This window comes from Saccopteryx leptura, chromosome 5, assembly GCF_036850995.1.
Source record: "Saccopteryx leptura isolate mSacLep1 chromosome 5, mSacLep1_pri_phased_curated, whole genome shotgun sequence".
In the NCBI taxonomy this organism is placed as follows: domain Eukaryota; kingdom Metazoa; phylum Chordata; class Mammalia; order Chiroptera; family Emballonuridae; genus Saccopteryx; species Saccopteryx leptura.
Window position 1 is genome coordinate 118508504 of NC_089507.1, and position 20032 is coordinate 118528535.

The 20032-nt window shown below is 35.8% G+C and overlaps 1 protein-coding gene across 12 annotated transcripts in view; it reads right to left on the reverse strand.

The window, feature by feature from the left end:
* ZNF438 (zinc finger protein 438) overlaps positions 1-20032 on the reverse strand; it is a 239376-nt gene that overhangs the window by 167656 nt on the left and 51688 nt on the right. For 5 of the 12 annotated variants that reach the window (XR_010751696.1, XM_066386885.1, XM_066386881.1 and 2 more), the window contains one exon: positions 15078-15137. The exons of 5 other annotated variants lie outside the window; for them this stretch is intronic. The gene's annotated coding sequence lies outside the window, so the exon portion shown is untranslated. Of the gene's footprint in view, positions 1-3063; positions 3273-15077; positions 15138-20032 lie in introns of those variants that run through there. 2 more of the 12 variants (XM_066386882.1, XM_066386889.1) reach the window with 2 other exon arrangements.

A 20032-nucleotide genomic window follows, 5' to 3' on the forward strand; every position in this document is an offset into this window, starting at 1 on the left:
GTTCATGCTTTCTTTGTCCTGAAAAATCTTTGCTTATCACAAATTCATTAATATATTGCTCACAAAAATTAGGGGATATTTCAAAATGAATATGAAGCTATAAAATATTTTTATGAGCAGTAGATTATCTCCTGTGATTTTTTTCTTGAAGTTTTATAGTATTAGTCTTTTATAATTAGAAACATGATTCTTTTCAAGTTATTTTATATATAGAAGAGGTAAGAGGAGTGGATTTTGTTTCTTTCTTTATTTGTTTTTACATTTGGATATTCAGGTGTTTAGTATCATTTGTTGAAAACATACCCTTTCTCCATTGAATTATCTTGGCAAGTCTGTCAAAATCAATTACCATTTATATGTGTGGGTCTATTTCTGGAATTTCTACTCTTTTATAAAATTATTTCACTGCAAATAGATGTTCACATGGTAGTTTTCATTTGGTTTGTTGTGCTGGTGGCTTTATTTTTTTATTATTATGAACTTCTTATAAAAAGATATTTTTAACTTATTGAATTCATTAGGGTGACATTGGTTAATAAAATATATAGGTCACAGGTGTATAATTCTGTAATACATCATCTGTATATTCTACTGTGTGTTTACCACAAGTCAAGTCTCCTTCCATCACCGTTTATCTCCCCTACATCCTCTTTACCTCTCTCCACCTGCCTCCTTCCCCTCTGGTAATCCCCATACCATCTCTGTCTACAAGGATTTTTTGTTTTGTTTTGTTTTTGCTTAATCCCTTCACCTTTTTCACCCAGTCCTGCAACGCCCCCTCCCTCTAACAGCTATCAGTTTGCTCTCTATCTATGATTCTATTTCTATTTTGTTAGTTTATTTTGTTCATTAGTGAAATTGTATAGTACTTGTCTTTCTCTGATTGGTTTATTCACTTAGCATAATATTCTCCAGGTCCATCCATGCTGCCACAAATGGTAAGATTTCCTTCCTTTTTTTACGGCCATGTAATATTCCATTGTGTAAATATACCAGTACTTTTTTATCCACTCATCTAATGATGGATACTCAGGCTCTTCCAAATCTTGGCTATTGTAAATAATGCTAAAATGGACTCACTGCCCAAAAGGTGAATTTTTCCAAACATTCTAAGAAGAACTAACACCTGTTCTCAAACTATTCCAAAAGATTCAACAAGAGGGAAGTTTCTCAAGCTCATTCCAAAACTAGATAAAGATACTACAAAGAAATAAAATTACAGGCCAATATTCCTGATGAACACAGATGCTAAAATCCTCAACAAAATATTAGTAAAATGGATTCAGTGATACATTCAAAAGATCATACACCATGATCAAGTAGGATTTATTCCCGAGATGCAGCATTGGAACAATATCTGCAAATCAATAAACGTGATACATCACATAAAAAAAAAAATGAAGAACAGAAACCACACAATCATATCAAAAAGCATTTGATAAAATCCAGTACTCATTTATGATAAAAACTCTCAGCTAGGTGGGAATAGAGGGAGCATATCTCAACACAATAAAGGCCACATAAGAAATCCCACAGCCAACATCCTATTCAATGGGCAAAAACTTCAAGTGTTTCCCTTAAGATTGTAAACAAGACAGGGATGTGTCCACTTTCATGACTCTTATTCAATAAAGTACTGAAAGTCTTAGCCATAGCAACCAAACAAAAAGAAGAAATAAAAGGCATCCAAATTGGAAATGAAGAAGTAAAACTATCATTATTTGCAGATGACATGATACAGTATGTAGAGAATTCTAAAGATTCCACCTACTAGAACTGATTCAAACTACTAGAACTGATAAGTGAGTTCAATAAAGTAGAAGGATAAAAAATAAATATCCAGAAATCAGTTATATTTTTATATACCAATAACAAACTATCAGAAAGGGAAGCTTATTTTCTTAAATAATTCCATTTACAATTGCTTCAAAAAAAATACCTACAAATAACTTTAACCAAGGACATAAAAGATGTGTACTCAGAAAATTATAAGACATTGAAGAAATAAAGTGAAGAAAATACAAATAAGTGGAAGCATATACTATGTTCATGGATAGGAAAAATTCACATCATTAAAACATGCATACTACCCAAAGCACTCTATAGCTTCAATGCAATTCCTATCAAAACACTCATGGTATATTTCACAGAACTAGAGCAAATTTCCAAAAATTTATATGAAACCAAAAAGACCCTGAATAGCCTCAGTTAATTTGAGAAAGAAGAACAAAGAGGAATTATGCTACCTGATAAATTATACTACAAGGCCTACTAATCAAAACAGTATGGTACTGGCATAAAAATAGATGTATAGATCAAGAGAATGGAATAGAGAGCCCAGAAATAAACCCATGCTTTTATGGTCAATTAATATTTGACAAAGGAGGCAAAAAAACACAATTGGGTAAAGTTAGTCTATTCAATGAATGGTGTTGGGAAAATTGAACTGATATGTACAAAAATATGATACTAGACTACCTTGTTACACAACATACAAGAATAAATTCAAAATGGATTAAAGACTTCAAATGTTGGACTCGAAACCATAAAAATCCTGAATTCTCTATTTTATTCCACTGATAGGTATGTCTTCCTTAGGTCAACACCACCTTGATCACTGTAGCTTTAAAAAGAAAGCTTTAACATAAAAATAGTCTTGAAATTAGGTAGTAAAAACTTTTTAATATTGCTTTTCTTTGTCAATTTTTTTTTTTTTTACTTTTCTAGGTCCTTTGTATTTCCATATAAATACTAAGTTTTAGTTCCACTTTTTTATTGCCAGTATATATATGCACATACAATTTATTTTGTGTATCTACCTTATATCCTGCAGTCTTAATATATCCAATTATAAATTCTAATGGCTTTTTGGAGACTCTTTAGCATTTTCTCTATACATGATCATGCCTGCAAAGAAAGACATTTCATTTCTTTTTTTTTTTTAATTTATTTTATTTTATTTTTTTACAGGGACAGAGAGAGAGTCAGAGAAAGGAATAGATAGGGACAGACAGGAACAGAGAGAGATGAGAAGCATCAATCATTAGTTTTTTGTTGCGATACCTTAGTTGTTCATTGATTGCTCTCTCATATGTGCCTTGACTGCGGGCCTTCAGCAGACCGAGTGACCCCTTGCTCAAGCCAGAGACTTTGGGTCCAAGCTAGTGAGCTTTGCTCAAACCAGATGAGCCCACACTCAAGCTGGCGACCTCAGGGTCTTGAACCCAGGTTCTCCGCATCCCAGTCCGATGCTCTATCCACTGCGCCACCACCTGGTCAGGCAAGACATTTCATTTCTATCTTGCCAATCTGTATGCCATTTGTTTCTTCTTACTGCCTGTCAACCTGGCTGGGACTTCCAATACAAAGTTAGATAGAGGGAAGAGAGTTGGAATAACTGCTTTGTTTTCTATCTTAAGGGAAAAGGCATTCTATCTTTTAACATTAAATGAGATTTTAGCCAAAGCTTTGGTGTAGAAGACTTTTATTAGGTTGCATTCCCTTCTGTCTTGGTTTTCCAAAAGATTTTTTCATAAACAGTTATTGAATTTAGTCCAATGCTTTTTATGCAAGTATTGTATATAACTTTTTTCTGTTTTCCTGTTAAAGTGATGACATGTTAGTGGATTTTCCAATGTTAGACCAATCCTATATCCCTAGATTAAATCTAATTTTTATACATACTGCTGGATTTTATTTGATAATGATTAATAAATTTTGCATCTATGTTCATGAAAGATATTTGTTCACAGTTTTCTTTTCTTGTAATGTCTTTATCTAGTTTGGTATTAGCTTAATGCTGGTCTCCTGAAACAAATGGAAAAGTCTTCCTTTTTCCTGTTTTCTGATTTATTTCTCCATTAAACGTTTGATAAAATTAATTAGTTAAGATCTGTCTTCTGTTGTACTATTTTTTAAGATTTAATCTTATTACTTAAAAATTCTTTAAAAAATTTTCTTTAACTTAATGCAACCCACCTTCAAAAATATTAGATCACTTCATGTAGAAGGCCCTTACCATGGTATGCTTCCTTTCCCCAGCCCCATTCTGGGGCTGTCATACATTTTACTCTCACATGTTACCAACCCCACTAGATAGACATTGGCATTATATTTTTGGTTTAAACAGTCACCTTTTAAAGAAAGTAAAATAGAAGGAAACTTTCTTTTATGTTTATCACATATGAACTATTTCCACTATTCTTCATTCTTTTGTATAGTCTAAATTTCCATGTAGTGTCATCTTCCTTTTCCCTGAAGAACTTCCTTTAATATTTCTTGCAATGTAGGTCTACTGGTCATGAGTTGTGTTGGTTTTGTCTAAAAAAGTTCTTAGTTCCCTCTTATTTTTTCCCCTTTTATTTTCTGAAGGTATTTTTATTAGATATAAAATATTTGGTTGACAATTCTCTTAGCACCTGAAAAATGCTATTAAATTGCATTCTGCTATGCACAGTTTCTCATGATAAATTTGCTATAGTTCTTAACTTCATTCCTTTGTAGGTAATGTCTTTATTACCCTCTGTACACTTTTAAGAGATGTTCTTTATCACTGATTTTGAGCAATTGTGTGTGTATATGTGTGTCTTGTCTGGGTTCTGATAAATTTCTTGGATCTGTAGGTTTACAGTTTTCTTCAAATTTTGGGAAATTACAGCCATTATCTATTTTAAATATTTTTTCTCTTTCACCCTCTCACCAAATCTGAGACTCCAATTACACTTATGTTAGACCCATGGTTATTATACTATAGAACAACAAGCTGCTGCTCATCTTTTTCAATCTCTTTTCTCTGTGTTATTGGTTAAATTCTTATGGTGTTTTCAAGGTCACTGATCTTGCCTCTGAAAGATCTAATCTGTACTTATTCCCATCTAGTACAATTTTATTTTCAAGTAACTGTACTTTTTATCTCTGGATATACCAATATTTTCTTTTTTATATCTTCTATTTCATCTCTCATTATGTTTATATATATGGGCCAGATATACCATAGCTATTTTATTATACCTGTCTGCTAATTCTATCACCCTTGTCATTTCAGGGTCTATTTCTATTGTCTCCTGTTATGGGATATTTCTCCTGCTTCTTTGTTTGTCTAGTTATGTTTGATTGAATGTAATTCACTATAAGTTTTATATTGCTAGGTCCTGGATTTTTTTGTGTTTGTTTAAAGAATGCTGAACTTCTTCTGGCACACAGTTACTTATGGATTAACATAATTCTTTTGAGGCTTGGTTTTAAGCTCCTTTAGGGTTTGTGCAGAGCAACCTTTATTTTAGGGTCATTGTACACTGACCTGGTATTACTTCATTAATCAAGTTGTTCTTCCCAGCTTCCTGAGGCTTGGTATTAAACCAGATTCTCAAGAGCAACCCTAAACAGATTACAGGAATTCCTCCCCTTCCCAAAAACCACCTCTCCAAAAGGGTGAGGTTTTAGAGGAAACAGGCTTTTCTGCGTTGTCTCCTTACAACTGTATGTCCTTCCTTGCTCCACAGTGACAGTTAGGTACTTCATGTCTAAATTCAGGTTGCTAAACTTTAAAGGTTGAAAGGAGAACTGATTTCTCTTTAAAAACCTGCTGAGACTACCTTACTAAAAAGAAAGAGACAAAGTAAAGACAGAATCTTTATTTTATATTTATTTTTTTCTTGGAATTAAGTACAAAAGATTTTTCCTTTCCAGAACCTTATGCTAAATAGATAACACCAGTAAAAAGTGAAAAGTGGGATTTTTTCATATCTAACCCATAATTGTTCATAAAATGTATTCATTTCATTACCCTTATTCTTATAAATATTTGCCCATTAGTATCTGTGTTGGCAGATGCCCTAACTAAAGCCCTAACCTGAAGCTCCCACTAAACCATTAAATATCTTATATATTTTTTGAGAAAAAAAAATGAGCAGATATTTTGTAGGAGATTATGGAGAAGTATCTGGGTGGCAGGAAGCAAATGTGTACTCCAAGGCTAGACAGTCATAAACCAAGTTTGAGTGCATAGTGATCTGAAAGCTTTAATAATGTTAATTATCATAAAAAATGTCTAGAAAACTATGCAGGCTCATTACTGAAAATTTAAAAGTGCCAAAATTTAAAGATGAAAAATATGCCACCTGTAAACAGATCACTCTCCGAGGGTAACAAATGCCCTATCTCCTCACAGAGTTTTGCTAGGCATATATTTACTTCACACATACACCTCTTACTTCAAATTGAGATAACAGTGCAGATACTAGTTTTGAATTTCCCTTCAATTGTGTTAGAAGTATAACAGAGGGTCACTGAATGGTCCTAACCAGGGACTGGACTAGTGAGAGGGGACTGGAGTGTCTCGAGTGTCCCATCCATCTCAGCCCAGTACCAGATCTGTTCTTAACAGAGAACATAAATGTATTGATGTTCCTCGCTACTCAGAGTGGGATCCAGGGGTCAGCAAAGTCAGCATGATCTCGGAACTTGTTAGAAATGTAGAATCTTGGGCCTCACTATATACTTAATAAAAACTACATTTTAATAAGATACCCAGGTGATTCATTAAACATTAAAGTTTGAAAAGCAGTGCCCTAGTTTAATCATTTCTCCTGTTATTGGGCTTCTGTATTATTTTCAATTATATATTTTGCTATGATAACTATTTTGATATCATAATATTTATAGAACTCCCCTGCACATATATGTGCTCTTGTGCAATTATTTCACTAGGAGGTATACATTAAAGTGGGAATCCAAGGTCATTATAATCTTTCAAATTTTTAACTTCTAACCTATTGTGGTCTGAGAAATCAGTAAGCCAGGTTTCATACAGGATTTAAGGGTCAAAACTAACAGGTAGTTAAATACTTGTGTTTGAATCCCAGCTGTAACAAAATAAGCTGTGTAACTCTGAGCAATGATACCTCTGTCCAAGACTTAGTTTCCTCATCTGTGAAATGGGGATTATTACAACAGCATTTACCTAACAAGATCACCATGAAGATTAAATGAGTTAAAATACATAGTGCTTAGAACACAGTTACTTGTGTGTTTGCTATCATTAAGAGGAAAAACAGGCAAATAAAGGGGTTCTAAGTGAACCTAATACACCATTTTAAAGTCTGAACTTTCAGACATCAGCTGATATAGTTTAAACCCCTTTCATTTCATCCCTGGTTCTCAAATCCATTGTGTATGTAGCTGGGTCTATGGAGAGAAATTCATTATATTTCAGAATTGCTTTTTCCATGCTTTGTTTATTACTTCATTATTGACTATAAAAGGATTGTAACTATATTAGTCTTTTGCTAAGGCCAGGAACAAAAATTATTCTTAATTGCTTAGGCACAAGATATCAAGAACCACGACACACGTACAATGTTTATGTTACCTTTAGAATTAAAGTGGTGCCACTGTCTACCTCAACTCCTAGGAGGGTGTCTGGCTCAAGTAAAGACAGAATATCGATACAGGAGATAATTCAAACTGTTTGTTTTGGGGCAGAGCAGCAGTTTTATTTAGGTGAAGTAAAATAGTAACCAGGGCCCTGGCCAGTTGGCTCAGTTGTAGGGCATTGGCCCCTTGTATGGAGGTCCCAGGTTCAATTCCCAGTCAGGACACACAGGAGAGGTGCCCATCTGCTACTCCATTCTTCCCCCTCTCCTTTCTATTTCTCTCTTCCCCTCCCGCAGCCAAGGCTCCATTGGGGCAGGGTTGGCCCAGACGCTGAGGACGGCTCTATGGCCTCCACCTCAGGTGCTAGAATGGCTCTGGCCACAACGGAGCAACGCCCCAGATGGCAGAGCATCGCCCCTAGTGGGCATGCTGGGTGGATCCCGGTTGGGTGCATGCGGGACTCTTGACTGTCTCCCAGCTTCTAGCTTTGGAAAAATACAAAAAAAAAAAAAAAATAGTAACCAGGAAGAAAGAAGGGTAGATCTAAAGGACAGAAAAAGGCATCATGGGAAAGGGGGCAGCAAAATCAGAAATTAGAGGAAAACAGAGAAACAAGATTCTCAAAGTGAAAACACGTTAAGGTGTTCAGGTCTTCTGTACAGAGTCAGAACAATGCAGTCACCAGAAGGCTGACTTTATGGGCTGTGCCAACCCCTGCTGGTGTGGGGTAGGCCCTAGTGCTGCAGGAAGCTATGCCAGGCTGGGTGCAACTCTTACATGTGTCATCCTTTGGTGCTAGTTATCAAAGCAATGAAATATAAAGTGCTCTAATATCACAGAGGCCCTGAAAATCACTCTCTCCTCCATCATTAATTCAAAGGCCGCAGCACAATGGTTATAAGAAATTTGAAGTTGCATGAATAGCTTTATTCAGGTCTAACTAAAAGCATTTATAACTTTAAGTCCTCTATTACTTAAATCATATTTTTCACCTCTAAGATAAGATAAGGAAATAGCTATTTCACCCCCAATGAAACATCCAAATATGGCTGCTACTTCTCAAAGAGCTGCTGGTTTAAGGCTAAGGAGTTTCTAGCAAACTCTGACGAAAGGTAATTTCCGAATATCGTATTTCTTACTTCTAAAACTCAGTAAACTTTTGTTTAATAACTAAAATCTTCTAGGGAATTTGTGCACACATTGCTTATTTTAGACCAAAAAAAAAAAAAAATCACAGTAAGTTTAAAATAAAAAAATAAGAGAACAAAAAGACTTCAAAGTATTGAATTCCTTATATGAGGGCTTGGCCAATCTGACTAGAAATCAGCTTTGATATTAGCTCTTCCTTCATCTCTAATATTGAAAACTTCACTGGCAAGACTGATGAAATCTTCCCAATACAAATCCAGAAGGATTAATCTGAGGAGACGCTAATAATAATCGCTCTGATAAAAAAAAAGATTCTAAATCATATAATCTCAGCATTGAAACAATCTTAGAAATCAACTTCCCCCTCTTCCACTCAGATAGTCCTCGTCCACCACACCCCTTGAGGTGACCATCTCCACTTGCACACCAGCAATGATGGGAATTCACTGTCCTATGAAGTAGCCCAGCCTATTTTCACGCAGATGTAATTGTTACCAATATATTCATAACAGTGCTCATTATGAGTAAAAATATTTCTCTTTCTCTCTCTCTCTGTAACTTTCCCCCATTGATCTACCTGTGTCTTTCTGTAGCTCTAAATCTCTAGTCACTCTTACATTTGAAAGCAATTCAAATGACAGAAACTTGGGAATAATAATGCTCTGACCCATCCTACTACATGTGCCAGAGAGCCTTGCATATGTACTTTTGTTGTCTATAAATCTATCTCCTCTGGCATCAGGCTAGAGGCTGGACTGGTGAGAATGACGGTGTAGGGTCAGGGAGTAGGGAGGAGACAGCTGATTCCAAGTGGACTTTGAGAATTTAAGAAACAGCAAGAAGGCAACTGTGGTTAGAACAAAGTGAGTAAGACAGAATGGTAGCAAATAAATTCAGCAAGCAGAAAATAAATTCTGGTAGAACATGGTAAGACTTGGGGTTTTATACTGAGTGTGATGGGGAGCCACTGAAGGATCCTGAACAGGGGAATGACAGAAACTGTTTAACATTAGAAAATAAAAAACCTACTTTTGCTCCTACATGATAAACAGACTCAAAGGGTATAAGAGGAGATAAGGAAGGTGATTATTACTATCATCTAGGAAATCACAAAGGCGGATATAGGTTCTATTCAGGTAGTAGCGGTTGGGTGGTGACAGTAAAGAGGGACTTGGGGTATATTTTGAAAGGAGGACATATAGCCTTACTGATGGGCTGGATGTGGTTTAAGATGAAAAGAGAAAAGTTAAAAATGACCTCTAGGCCTGAGCAACTAGGTGGACCATTTACTGAGATAGATGAAGGAGGAGGCAGGGACAGGTTTTAGGAAGAGTGAAGTTATATTCTAAATGTGTTAAGTTTGAAATGATTATTAGACTTTCAATAGAGATGTTGACTAAGTAGACATAGGTAGGAGCATTGAATACACGGAGAGGTCAAGGCAAAGGCATCAATTTGAAAGGATAAGTGGTATTTAAAGCAGAAGATCACATGAGATCACACAGAGAATAAACAGAAGGCAGCCGAGGGCTGGGCCCTGAAGAACACCAACTTTTGGAGACCGTGAAGAGGAGATATGAGAGATGTTGAAACTTTATGTGTATTTTATGCTTTCAAGTAGAAGAGGGACTAAAGATTTAGAGCTACAGAAAGACAGTATAAGAGGGACTTGAGATCTAACTGATGGAAAAGTTACAGAGAAAGATTTTTGCTCAGTGTAATGAGCACTATAATGCATATAAGTTGGTAACCTATTCTTCCTCGAAAAGAAGTTGAAATTATATCTACAAACTACAAAGGCCATGGCCTTTCTTCTTAAAAAAAACCACCTTTCAAAAACATGTGCTCATTCTATTTCTGACCCTTGCCTATTGACTGAGTCTGGACAGCAGCATTTTCCGCGTCAGCTGCTCAATTATTCCAACCTCAACCTGGCATGTGTCCTAGCTTCTGGATCCAAGTTCTCACCCCAACTAACTTCTAGAGGCCCAACATTGACCACGAGGCACACTGCAATCATATTCCCCAGAGCTGCCAAAAAGTTCTTGGCATATGATCAATGAAGCACACAATAAGTGTGCTCAGCAATTAATCAGATGACAGAGAACTGACATGTTAGGAAACTGTAGAATGAGCCAGATAAAGGCTGGGAGAGAGAACAGGAGATTGTGCTCCAGATGAGTTACTGCAGGGGAATTCTGCTCTAGGTTACCCAGTGTGATCAGACAACCTTTTACCCAGAAGTGGTGAACTAATCAGAAGTTTACCACACGTCCAAGGATTCAGGATTTCCTGGAAGCTGGTAATTTTATACACCAAACTGTCAGTAGTGCTATCGTGGGCTCTTGTTCTTTCTGTCCTATAACTTCAGGGTTAGCCTGGAAACAACTGTTACTCTGTCAACCTCATTGATAAAGACGACAGATCTCATAGGTATTTGTGAAGATTACATGAGATCACTGCAAATAAAGCACCTGGTACATAGGAAGTGCTCACTCAGTATGTATTAGCTATTCTCTCTTATGCTTTTTTAGATGACCAAAGAATGACTGTCAGTCAACTGAATGGCAAAGTGTGTCTCTAAAAGCAACACTTCTAATGCTTCTCTAGCACAGAAAAATAATACAAAGGTTTTCTTGTTTTTTAATGTGTGAACTGATAATACTGGGGAACAATTTTTTTCCCCATTTTCTGTTGCATGAGGTTTTAGAACTGTTTCTATATATTTCTGCATCACTGATTCCAAATCTGAAATCCGTTTTTTGGTGCGTGCTCTAGTTTTTATGCAATTTTAATTTCTTTTTGTTACAGTTAATGGCATACACTGGTTTTTAAATTGGAGTTAAAGGGCAACGACTCTTGGATTGAACATAACCACAAGGCAATTAATGTTTTACAAATATCACTTTTACATAATTGTAATTGTTTTTAAATCTTTTTTTAAATTATTTTTATTTATTTTATTTTTTTACAGAGACAGAGAGAGAGAGAGAGTGAGGGATAGACAGGGACAGACAGACAAGAACGGAGAGATGAGAAGCATCAATCATTAGTTTTTCATTGTGCATTGCGACACCTTAGTTGTTCATTGATTGCTTTCTCATATGTGCCTTGACCGTGGGCCTTCAGCAGACCAAGTAACCCCTTGCTTGAGCCAGCGACCTTGGGTTCAAGCTGGTGAATTTTTGCTCAAACCAGATGAGCCCACGCTCAAGCTGGTGACCTCGGGGTCTCGAACCTGGGTCTTCCGCATCCCACTCTGATGCTCTATCCACTGCGCCACCACCTGGTCAGGCTAATTGTAGTTGTTTTTAAATATAAAAAATTAATATCTGATAAAAATACCCTCTTATTTTGTTTTAAGATGGCTTCTTCGAGTAGGCGTAAATGTAAGAATAGTCCCGATACCTTCTGTTATATATGTGGCTGTTACACACTTCAACGTCAAACGCGCTATATTTCATCATTTGTGGCATGTGCATATATTGCCTATTTTCAAGTTTCCCTTGGCGATCAAGGCAAGAATTGGGCTCCTCATATTGTGTGTCATAATTGTGAGGAAATGCTTCATGAGTGGACAAAAGAAAAATGCAAAAAAATGCCTTTTGGTATTCCCATGGTTTGGCGTGAACCTAAGGACCACAGCAGTGACTGTTATTTCTGTCTGATCCATACAAAGGGCATCAGCAAGAAAAAACGGCATATGGTCACATATTCTAATATTCCTTCAGAAATACGACCTATCCCACACTCGGAGACACTCCCGGTTCCAGTTTTCAATGGTTTTATTTCTTCTAAGGATGAAGAAAGTGAACATGGCGATCAAGTGTATTTTGATAAGATGCATGAGGAAATGGTTGTAGAATCTGAAGGGTCGATGCCAAGCAGTCATTAACCCCTCAGCAGTTTAGCCAACCTGAATTGAATGACTTAGAATGACATAAAAATTGTCCTCGACTTTCTGAAGTATGAGGAGCATAACTGGATCATTCGTGTGGATCTTAAAATGGTAAATTTCTTGCTAGGACGACAGAGAGGTTTCATGAAGTATCCTTGCTTTCTGTGTTTGTGGGAAGGCCAAGCTCGGGAGAAACACTGGACACAGGAGTGGCCAAAATGTGAAGCTCTGGAAGTAGGGATGCAAAATATTGTGAATGAACCTGTAGTTAATCAAGACAGGATTATTTTTCCCCACTTCACATCAAACTTGGCTTAATAAAATAGTTTGTTCAGGCTTTGAATAGAGAAAGTGAATGCTTTCAACATATTATTTCTGCTTTTCCTGCCTTGTCTTTTGAGAAGATAAAAGCAGGTGTATTCAATGGACCTCAAATTCGAACCCCCATATGTGATGAAGAATTTGCCAGGAAGATGAATAAGGAGGAGAAAGCAGCATGGCAGTCTTTTGTGGCAGTTACAAAGAACTTCCTTGGCAACAGAAAAGCAGAAAACGATGAACTTCTGGTTCAAAGGATGCTGTTGGCTTTCCACAACATTGGATGTAACATGAGCGTTAAGATTCACTTCCTGAACAGTCACCTTGATAAGTTTCCCGAAACTCTTGGAGCTGTTAGTGATGAGCAGACTACTGCTGGAGCATCAAACGAGATTGTCCTCAACAAGTACACAAATGCAAGAGCTACAAACGCAAATTTTTGCCCGAATAGAATTTAAATAAGTTTTGTGCAAATTTTATGATTAAAATAAGTGTTTTAATATGTTCTATTTCAAAATTGTAGTCAAATTCTGATGCAATCATATCTTTTAGTGTATTAGTGTATTTACTACATTATATAAATTATTTTATTTTCACAAAAATGATGCCCAAGAAGACATTCTACTTCATTATGTTAAACTAAATGTTGAAAATTTTACAATAAGATGAAAACCTAAAATCTTGAATTGCAAAAAATCTGTAGCTTACAGAGAAAACTAATTTCAGATTTGAGATCAGCACACGTGAATTAGGTAAGAACAAGTGTTTCTGTGGATGCAACAAAAATTTTGTTCCCCAGTGCAATAAAATGGAAACTCATCCTAAAAAAAAAAAACTCTCCTTTATTTTTCTAAGCCTCTCTCCCAAGGTTGGCATAGTTATGTTACCACAACCAAGAAGAAAAGATGTAAATTCTATTAACATGAAATTGATGACACTGACTCTGAAGGAATGTCAAGCCCCGCAGAGCTTTCCAAGCCTAACAAATTATTCTGTACGGGTTGCTCAGGCTCGGGTCTCTGACTTTAAATGTCTATATCCTTTAAGAGAATAATATATTTCTATTTCCCTTTATGAAATTAAAGGTTAGCTAAAATCATTAAAGTTGGTAACAGAAGCAGGAAACCATTTATAAGGCCAGCATGGCTATTTTACTTTTATTAATGAAAAGTTATATAATAGTTTCAGCAGATTACAGAGTTCTCTTCTTACAGTCTTTTAATATTTATAGCAATTTGAAAGAGTTATGCTGCTAGAGTTCATTTTGGAAACTGAGAATTTCTATTATCTGATAGCAATCAATTATTTTACCTCAATTACAGAAATGTCTATTTAAGAGTTATGTTCATCTTTATGCATACCCTTTAACAACAGGTCATCTATAGTTAGTACTTGACCTAGAAGCTCCAGTACGTGCGACTAAACAAAACTATACCAAGAAAATCTCAACTGAAAACCACAGAGTCACATCACTGGTCTTTTCACCTCTAACAATACAGTAAAAAAGAAAAGAGGAAAAAGAAAAAGCAGTGTTCTAACAGGAAGTGCTGTCCTAAACTGCCAGAGAAGGCACAAGGACCTTGAAGGCCTCAGAGCATGGCTGTCGCCGAGTACAGGGAGATGTGCAGGGACACCACACCAGCGTGCAAGGACCAAAACCCCATACTTCCTAGGAACTGAAGAATAAAACCTGGAGCTCCACACTTCCCCACATCTCTACTGCATGAAACCTGGATTTTTAAAAAGATAATCAGTAATTTGGTTTTTCAAACTACTACAAATAAAAGTCACTTCTAAACTATAATTTGACATCTATAAACCTTGATATTTTTTTCTTCTTTAAATAAATTTTTAATTTGGAATAATTTTAGATCTACTAAAAAGTTACAGAGTACCTATATACCCATCATCCAATCTTACCTACAGTTAACATCTCATATAATCATGGTTTTTAACAAAACTAAGAAACTAATGTTGGATATTATTATTAACTAAGCTACAGACTTAATATTTGGATTTAACCTCTTTCTTCACTATTATTTTTCCTTTCTAAGATCCAATCCAGGGAACTACATTGCATTTAATGATTTTTCTTTAGTGTTAAGTTTTAGAATATGCTGAACATGTGTGTTTTATTAACAATGTTCTCATAATTATTACAGAAAATGCAGCTCCCTGGAAAACATGATTTATTGCATATTATGGAAATGTTACATTAGATTTACGTAAACGTGACATTTCTACTAATCTTTTATTGAGGAGAACATTGTCAGGAACCTGTTAGATCAAATTATTTAATGTTTCAGAAATATATCTTCAAAAAATGCTTCTCACTTACCTATCTCTCAAGGCTCCAGTAGAAAGTCATAAGATATATGGTAAAACCTTTTAATTAATCCTGTAATAGAACATAAAGTATTATCATAATCATATTTAGATAATCCATTTTATTTTATATTATCTTTTTTTTTTTTTTTTTAATGAAAGAAGGGGACACAGTGAGACAGACTCCTGCATGAGCCTTGACTGGGATCCACTTGCTGATACTCAAATCAACCAAGCTATTTTTAGCACCTGAGGCTGATGCATTCAGACCAACTAAGCTATCCTCAGTGCCCCAGGCCAACACTTGAACTAACGGAGCCCCTGGAAGAGGAACAGAAAGGGGAAAAAAGAAGGGGAGAGAAGCAGATGGTCGCTTCTCCTATGTGCCCTGACCAGGAATCAAACCTTAATCTGGGACGAATATATGCCAGGCAGATGCTCTATCTACTGAGCAAACCAGCTAGGGCCTAGATAATCCATTTTTAAACTGCTTTCCTTTCATTAACAAATTTCATTTTTAATTACTATACAATATTTTTTCTATTTTTAAAAAATAGTTTTATTGAATTTATTAGGATGACACTACTAATTATACAGTTTTCAGGTGCCCAAATCTATAACATATGTCTATACACAGTATTGTATATTCTCCCCAAGTCAAGTCTTCATCCATTACCATTTATCCCCCATATACCCTCTTCCAGCATCTCCCCTCCCAGCAATCATCATATTGTTGTCCATACATTTTTTGTCCTTTATTGCTCCATCTCTCCACCTCTCTCATCCATCCTCACCCCTGACAGCTGTCAGCCTGCTCTCCATGTATAAGTCTCTTTATTTTGCTTGTTAGTTCAATTTGTTCATCAGACTCCACATATAAGTGAGATCATATGGTACTTGTCTTTCTCTGACTGGCTTACTTCACTTAGCATAATAATCCCCAGGTTCACCCACACTGTTGCAAAAGGTAAGAGTTCCTTCTTTTTTATGGCTGAGTAGTATTCCATTGTGTAAATGTACCACAGCTTTTTATGCACTGACAGCTGTCAGAAGTGTATCAGCGGGACTGGGAAGGGGGTAGTTCCAGCGGGACTGGGATTGAGCAAAAAGGAAAAAGAAAAAAAACTCATGGACAGAGACAACAGTGTTGTGACTGCCAGAGGGTCATCGGGGGAGGCAGAGGAGGGAATAGGAAGGATAAATAGTGATGGAAGGAGACCTGACTTGGGGTGGTAAACACATAACAGTGTACAGATGATGTGTTGTGGAATTGTGCACCTAAAATGGATATAATTTTGTTAACCAGTGTCACCTAATAAATTCAATAAAGAGAAAAAAATGAAAATGAAGAGTCAAGCTAACAAATAGAAAATATTTCCAAATTATATATCTGATAAAAAATAAATAAAAATACCCTGGCCGGTTGGCTCAGTGGTAGAGCGTCGGCCTGGTGTGCAGGAGTCCCGGGTTCGATTTCCGGCCAGGGCACACAGGAGAAGCGCCCATCTGCTTCTCCACCCCTCCCCTTCTCCTTCCTCTCTGTCTCCCTCTTCCCCTCCTGCAGTGAGGCTCCATTGGAGCAAAGATGGCCCGGGCACTGGGGATGGCTCTGTGGCCTCTGCCTCAGGTGCTAGAATGGCTCTGGATGCAACAGAGCGACGCCCCAGAGGGGCAGAGCATCGCCCCCTGGTGGGCATGCCGGGTGGATCCCGGTCGGGTGCATGCGGGAGTCTGTCTGACTTTCCCCCCGTTTCCAGCTTTGGAAAAATGGTAAAATAAATAAATAAATAAATAAATAAATAAATAAATAAATAAATAAAATAAAAGCATGTAAAATTTATTAAAAATTTTAAGATAAATAGAAAATTTTCTAGGAAAAAAGGCCACAATGAATAAAACTGACTAAAAAGAATGTTTCACATTCTTTCCCATGTGCATATAATGCTGTGGAAATTACTAAATAGTCATAAACAAGTGAATCACATTGAGAGGCCAGCCTTTTTGACAGGAAAATAATAATGAAGAGTTTGGAGTTAGACGATTTTGAAAAAGCATTGTCTTGTAAAGTGTTTATGTATAACAGTTTGCCTGAGACAGTCCTGACTTATGCCAATTGTCCTAACCAATTTATTATTTGTCCTGGATGCTCCATTTTCTAGTGATTTTTTACAGCAGCACTGTAATCAGCCAAGTTTTTTCCTTCCAAGCTCCACCATGGTCTCACTGTGCAGTGTGAGAGGCATGCACAGTGACTCCGGATGCCATTTAACACGTGGTTAAAACAAAAAGCCCTGAGCAGTTACCCATCTCTGGATGGGCTACAACTGAGCTTCATCCTCAATAACAGCACCCAAGCCCCTTACAGAAAGAGTGGCATTCAGGAGTAGCCAGGGATAGCTAACTCCTTCCATCTTAGGTGAAGGTGGAAGAAATACTCTATGCTGCTGCCCTCACTTAGGACCAGCTTGAATACACACCAATTAAGAAAAGCTTATGGAGAAGATGTTTTACATATTATTCTATAAAGCATGACTTTTCATTTAGATCAAATGACTGTCCTTTAAATTTATCTTAAGTCAGCTCTGAATACAAATTATCTTGTTTAAACAAAGTTAAGTGACAGCTGTTATTTTGTTGGCTCTATTAGCAGAAGAAATTCACACTTAAATAGTGCCAGCTTCCTATCCTTCTCAGGAGATGTATCAACTAGAAAAATTAGTTCATTCCAATAATGGTGTGATTGTTTTCATACAAGTCATGGAATCAAAGTAAGACTTCCAGAAGTTCATTCTGTGGAACATGAAATACCTGACATTGCTGTGATTGCTATTTAAACTCAACTAAAAAGTTCAACAACAAAGATAAAATTACAGTTTTCATTATTCAAAGTAATTAAGCTCTATAAAGCCACCATGAGCACTGACTTGGTGAAAACAAGACCACTGCTCATAGAGGAAATAGCACTAGGTTCCTGTGAGCCTCTGGCCACATTTTCCTCAAGTGATCAAACGTAACCCTGCTTTATGTGTATTTCTGTTGAAAGACACTTTATTTCATATAAATTGTTGAGCCACTAACATTGAACTCATAGTCAATATTATTAACTCAGAAGGCATAGGAACCCCAGATTCTAGGACCACACTTTTTGATACATTTTAGGTTGAATGATACAAATAGTTGAAAGTAAAAGATTGGAAAAAGATGCATTTTAAAAAGAGCAACAATAACAGATTCAGACTTCAATATCCTCTTTCAATATTACATTGAAAAACCAGGAAGAAATATCAAAAGGTAACAGAAGATTTAAAAAGAACTATAGGCCAACTAGATCTAACTAGACACCTGTATAACATCCATCTAACAAAACAATATCCTTGCCCACAAGGTGGGAAAAAGTAGGGTTACAATTTAACTATCCACTTTCATAGGTCATTGGTTAAATTACTAACCATCATTACCAAAAAGATAAATCATAAGTAAGAAAATTAAATAATAATATAAATACAAATATATAAATAAATAATACAATAATTAGTAGGTAAATAATATTATAAGAATAAATTGTTTCATGTACTTATAACTGTAAACCTACTTTTGAATACCCCTGTATATTCTTTTCAAGTGCACATGAAACATTCTCAAAGACAGACCATATAGCAGGCCACGGGGAGGGGGAGAATAACCTCAAAATTTAAAATGATTAAAATGCAAAAAATGTTTTCTGACCATATTGGAACATAATTGGAAATCAGTAAAAGAAGAAAATTTTTGAAATAAAAAGTATTACAAAGAAATACTATGAAAAATTACAAATCAACAAATTAGATTAAGTTAAATGAAAAAGATAAATTCCCAGAAAAACACAAACCACTAAAACTGACTCAAGAAGAAACAGAAGCTTATAATAAGCCTATTACAAGAAAAGAGATTGAATTAGTAATTAAAACACATCGCCCTTATCCAGTTAGCTCAGTAAGTTACAGCATTGTCCTGAAACACCAAAGTTGCGGGTTCTATTCCCAGTCAGGGCCCATATAAGAAGTAACTAATGAATGTATAACAAAGTGGAACAACAAATGAATGCTTCTCTCTTTCTCTCTCTCTCTCTCTCTCTCTCTCTCTCTCTCACTTTCTCTTTCTCTCCCCCCTTCCTCTCTCTGTCTCTCTAAAATGAATCAATCAATAAATTTAAAAAAAACCACTTTCAACAAAAATAAGTGCAGACTCATAGGACTTCATTGGTAAATTCAACCAAACATTCTAAATTTCCCACAAACTCTTCCCAAAAAGGGAGAAAGAGAGAGAGAATATATTTCTCAACTCATTCTATCAGGCCAGTACTACTTGATACTAAAGCTAGACAAGTACATCATAAGAAAACTATAGACCAACGTTCCTTAAGAATATAGATAGATATAAAAACCCTCAACAAAATAGCAAACCAAATCTAGGAATATATAAAAAGTATTATACACCACAACCAAGTGAGATTTATCCTAGGAATGCAAGATTGGTTCAATATACCACATTAATAAAATTTTAAAATAAAAAACACATAATTGTATCAATAGACAGAGAAAAAGCATGTGCCAAAATCCAACACCCTCTTATTATAAAAAGCATTCAATAAACTAGGAACAGAATGAAGCAGAGACCAATGTAAGTACTACAACTATAAAACTCTTAGAGAAGAAAAAATAGCAGTAAATCTTTAGGATTAGGCAACAGTTTGTTAAATATGATAAGAAAAGTAGATAAAGTGAACTAATTTTAATAAAAAATTAAAATCTTCATGCTGAAAATGATATCAAGAAAAAAACCTCACAGAACAAGAGTAAATAATTGCAAACCATAATCTGAAATGGGATTTGTATCAGTAATAAAGAATTCTTGTATCTCATTAATAAAAAGATAAATAATTATTTAATTAAAAATTAAATAATGGGAAAGAATTTGACTAGACATTTC